This window comes from Haliotis asinina, unplaced genomic scaffold (genome assembly GCF_037392515.1).
Source record: "Haliotis asinina isolate JCU_RB_2024 unplaced genomic scaffold, JCU_Hal_asi_v2 scaffold_20, whole genome shotgun sequence".
NCBI lineage: Eukaryota > Metazoa > Mollusca > Gastropoda > Lepetellida > Haliotidae > Haliotis > Haliotis asinina.
This window is the reverse complement of record NW_027133892.1, coordinates 473,581-478,967: the sequence shown is the minus strand read 5'-3', so window position 1 is coordinate 478,967 and position 5,387 is coordinate 473,581. Positions and strand designations below refer to the sequence as shown.

The 5,387-nt window shown below is 42.5% G+C and overlaps 1 pseudogene; it reads left to right on the top strand.

Annotated features, from left to right (window-relative positions):
* The first annotated feature begins 595 nt into the window (after positions 1 to 595).
* Positions 596 to 3,675, top strand: LOC137269961 (uncharacterized; annotated as a pseudogene).
* The last annotated feature ends 1,712 nt before the right edge of the window (positions 3,676 to 5,387 follow it).

The window sequence follows — 5,387 nt, the reverse complement described above, 5'->3', positions numbered from 1 at the left end:
CCTCTTCTAACTCATAGGTTGTATTTAAAAAGGAGATGGGTCGCCAGTTTTTCCAATACATGTTACATGTATTTTCTTTTAGTATACAAGTAATCATGGATAAGGATCCTGTTTTATATGCATATTTAGGGTATTAATAAAATATTTATGGAGATCCATCCAAAAGACCTTTAAGTATTCAATTCTGAAGCTATCTGGGCCATGGCTTTTATCATTTTCATTTTTTTTTCATGCATCAAGCACCTCTTCGTAAGTATGTTCACCTTCCAATGTGAGTGATGTTTGATAATCGCATTTAGCGTTAACCGCTAAATTGTGTTATTGATAGCGTGGCCATACCACGTGCCTTTGTTTATAAACATTAAAAATATGGAAGGCCGTAGTCCAGGAGGCAATACTCAAATGGTTTTTAACCAGGCAGGTCAGGTCATGTTTAAACCGGCAAGTAAACAATCTTCTAAACCCCTCAGTATTGCCTCCTGGACTACGGCCTTCCATATTTTTAAGAGTATTTACCTGCAAAAACACCCAGGTGCAGTTCAAGAACTGTTAGGATACGTTGACGCAGTTCGGGGCGCCGCACACAAGTACGGTAATGACTCGTGGTACACCTATGATTATTATTTCCGCCATAAAATGGCTAGAGATCCCACGCGTTCCTGGGGAGCCATCGACGGCGATCTGTGGCTCCGTTACATGGTTCACGGTAGGCAGTCCTACAATCTCACAGACACTAAGTCCAGCACTGCTGGTTCCGTCACTGCTGTCACTGATAAGCAAGTCTGCTGGGATTTCAATTTTTCCCAATGTTCAAGATTATCTTGCAAGTACCCCCACAAATGTTCCAAATGTAAAAGTTCAAACCATAGTGCCCGTCAGTGCAATTCTTTTCGTAGCAAACCAACAAACAATGCACAAGTGCAACTCCGAAACAGGGCCAGCTTACCCCCATCTCCCGATGTCGTTAGCTCCGGTACCCATAAAATATAACACACTGATTCCATGGATCGATGCGTACTATGCAGTGTGCTCAAAAGATGCCGATCTATTACGGGTAGGTTTTACCTCAGGTTTTAATTTACAGTTCACTGGTTCGTTCACTCCTAACAACGCTCCCAACCTTAGATCAGCAAGGCAGTTTCCTCAAATTGTCAACACCAAGCTACAAAAAGAAATCTCTCTTGGTCGTATCGCCGGGCCTTTCCCCTCATGCCCGATTCAAAACCTCAAGGTTTCTCCCGTTGGTTTAGTCAAAAAGAAATCAGACACATCAAGTGTCACCACAATCGCGGATAACTACCGTCTTATACACCACCTCTCCCATCCCTGGGGATCGTCCGTAAACGATGGAATTTCCGCGGAATTTTGCTCCGTTCAGTACTCACGATTCGATGAGGCGGTTAGTTTAGTGCAGCAATTAGGCAAGGGAGCTCAGTTAGCAAAATTTGATGTTAAGTCAGCCTTCCGTTTACTACCAGTCCGTCCGGAAGATTTCCACCTGTTAGGTATGTACTTTGAAGGAAATTACTATTTTGACAAATGAGACGTCTCCCTTTCGGTTGTTCGATATCATGCGCTCTTTTTGAAACATTTAGCCGTTTCTTGCAGTGGTGCATAACCAAACACACACACAGTGCATCCATCATGCATTACCTAGACGATTTCCTGGTGGGAGGTCGCGCCCAATCAGGCAAATGTAAATACCTGTTAGATTCAAGCATTCAGCTTTTTCGACATTTCGGTATTCCCATAGCCCAGGAAAAAACAGTTCAACCAACCACGACCATCAAATTCCTAGGCCTAACCATAGACACTATCTCTATGGAGATTAGGATACCACCTGAAAAAATCAATCACTTGTGTCAAGAAATTGTCGCCTTACTGCAGTCACAAAAGCGTAAACTAAAAGTTCACCAGTTACAATCTTTGTTAGGCAAGCTGTATTTTGTGTGTCGCGCAGTTAGGTGCGGGAGGGCTTTTTGTAGACGCTTGACTGATGCCCTTTGCGGAAACGTCTACTCCTATCATAGAATAAGACTCACTAACGGTATGAAACAGGACCTGCAAGTATGGTTACAGTTCCTGCAGCATTACAATGGCGTATCTGTGTTTCATGATTCTATTTGGCTGTCTGGTCAGCATTTACGTCTTTCCACGGATGCATCTAGCACACACGGCTTCGGGGCGTATTTCCAGGGCAGCTGGACATGTGCGTCCTGGCCCCAAACGTGGATACAAAAAGGCTACACCAAGGATAGACACTCCTTGAATTATTTCCTATTGTGGTAGCGTTAAAACTGTGGGGAAATTGTTTGAGCAACAAAAAGGTTATGTTCACATGTGACAACCAAGCAGTCGTACATATTATCAACAAGCAATCATCCAAGAACAAGAGGGTCATGGCACTAGTAAGGTGCTTAGTATTACTCTCCTTGCAGCACAACATAATATTTCACGCCAAGTACATTAGTAGCACGCATGATAATGCTATAGCTGACGCACTTTCGCGCTTTCAGTGGCACCGATTTCACCAAATGGCTCCAGACGCGGACCCGACTCAGACCAGCTTACCAAGAGACATTTGGGAGATTGTATGACAGAATCTCACATACTTATCGTGTCTTCTTTATCACGCAACACTAGACGCACTTATTACACGGCGCTGCAATGTCTCGAAACGTTTAGGCGCGCGTTTAGTCTACCATTAGGAGGACCCATTTGCCTAGACCAACTTCTGCAATTCATAGGCTACATGTCAATTCAAGGTAAATCCCCTCGTACTGTAAGGGCTTACATTTCAGCCTTATCCACCTGGAATAGACTAAATAACCTTATCAATCACTGTGAACATTTTTTGGTTAGAAAAGCCATCATTGGGATGCACAAGATTAAAGTCGTAGGTGCTTTGCCTGCTATCTGCAGCTCTTCTTACGAGGCTCAGGTTTTTAAGTCAGCATTTACCTTAGCCTTTTTTGGTTTCCTGAGGGTCAGCGAGTTGGTTTGCAGTTCACAAGCCGACGATGCAAAATCTTCACTACACATTAATGATGTTTCATTTTCAGGCGGGGGATTAACCTTGCGCATAAGATTTTCTAAAACCGACCAGTTCGGTAGAGGAACTCTGCTTTCAATTTCTCCTACTGCCTCAGAGCTATGCCCCGTTAGAGCTCTCTCTCTGTATCTCGCGTCCAGACCACGCACTAGCTCACAGCTGTATGTCCATTTTGACGGCTCACCATTAACGCGCTATCAATTTCAGGCGATTCTCAATAAGTCGCTATCCCATGTCGGTTATGACGCGACCCAGTATACATCACATTCTTTCAGAAAAGGCGCTGCTACAACTGCGGCGATTAATGGTTTGGATGAAAGTATAATTCAGCAGTATGGTAGATGGACATCTTGTGCATACCAGGGTTATATTAGGATCTAATAAAGTAACCACGCATAATTAACTGATTCTACTTAATATTTACTAGCTTTGCTCTTACCAATTACATCGTAGCAATTTTTTCTGCTGTCCGATCTCTATGTTACAGATCTGGCCTGGGTGATTGGTGACAGCTACATGGCCAGGGCAAAGGGGAGCTTGGAACAACGCTTGCAACGTCTCGGCCGTACACGGTGGCAGGTCCGAGGCGGGAGGCGATGGAGCCACTTCCGGGCTTCGCTTAACAGTCTTTTGGCTTCCGCGTCTAACACCAGTCCCAAATGGCTCGTGATCCACTTAGGCTCGAACGACTTGTCCCAAACGTCCGCCAGGTCCTTATATGAAAACATTATGTGTGATTTGCTGTATGCCAAGCTACGTATGCCTGATACGAGGCTGGTGTGGTCATTCATGTTGCCACGGGTTGCGTGGCCGGCTGCTATGGACATCAGAAAGCTTGAACTTTCTCGTAAAAAGCTAAATCGAAGACTCTCAAACAGAATCTATGAGCTATCAGCGTCCGCCACGACCAGTTTGATCCGGTCAAATGTGGCACGGAACATTACTTGGCTGACGGGGTGCACCTCTCAACCACTGCAATGGACATTTTTGTGCACAATATTGTTAGTGCTTTAACTGCTAGTTAACTCGGATAAATAAAAATAACGGCAATAAGTGAGCACGCGCTTCCATTATTTCCCAGCACAGTGTAAGTCGTTTATGCTGTTCGCGTATCCACTATTTTCTAATATCTATATGTTGCTGTGTGGATGGCCGGCGATTTATATCGCGGTGGCCTGCTTGGGGTGAGAAGCTATCAATCGCTATGCTGCTGGTTGTCCGCTTTCTCAGCAGAAACCAAAAAATCGTAATTCCAGCCTGCTTCACAGTAGGTGGAACTCATCGCTCGCTACGCTCACCTCGTCTGCTTGTCACAGCGGAAAGGTGATTATGCATTAATACTATGCTCTCGCTCGCTGCTGCTGCTCCTTCTCACCCCCGTAGCCATCCACACATATTGGCCATTACTCCCAAGATAATATCTTCCTTTTCATTTAAAACGCAAGTCCAGCAATAATCTGGCCGTGGCACTAAAGCATCAGAAAATAAATTCTCAAAGTCAGTCTGTATACAGTTTTCTTTTTTCATATAATTTAATATAATACTTAATTACTGTTTGCATTATCTCACTTTGTTTTTGTTGGTTTTTTTTACTGTTGTTACATTGTCTCATTCGAGAATTCGGAATGATTTATTTAGAAAGTTTCTGTGTTGTAAGTGGGGGATGTAGTTTGAGGGTTTTTTAACCCTGTTAGATCCATTTGGCTTCAGATCTCAAAAAGAAGCCTTCACTTCTTATTTTGTATACTTTCTTAGCTCTCATCTAGCTCCTTTAAACTGTTCCATTATATACTCTGCCTCTCTATCAACATTTTGTTCTCCTAGCTTACTCTCAAGACAGTTTAAATCATTTTTCCTTTTTCATGTGTATAGATGAAAAAAGTATTGATGCTCCACTTTGTTTAAGATAAACTTCTCCCATAATAATTGATCAGTAATTGTAAACATTGTCATCTTGTATTTATATTCTTCTCGGGTATCTCTTACTTTTTTTTTTTAAATTTCCACATATTTTGTATCCTTTGTCATTGATAATCACATCCACTGCTACACAGTTGCCATCGTCTTTGTCTAGTTTTGTTTGCATAACCTTAAACTGAAATGTTTTGCTCAATAAAATTGCTGTTCTCTTTGCCTTACTGTTATATGGGCTTATGTACGGTAGTATTCACTATACATCCCCATTGTATCCCCATTGTTGTCTTATTAGCTGTTCCTGGACAGCTGTAACATGACGATCTTGAAGACAATAGATTTGAGACTTTTTCTTTCTCAAGAATCTGAAAACTTGTATCCTTTCAAGGTTTCTTTTTTAAACCTCTATAACTTAATGATA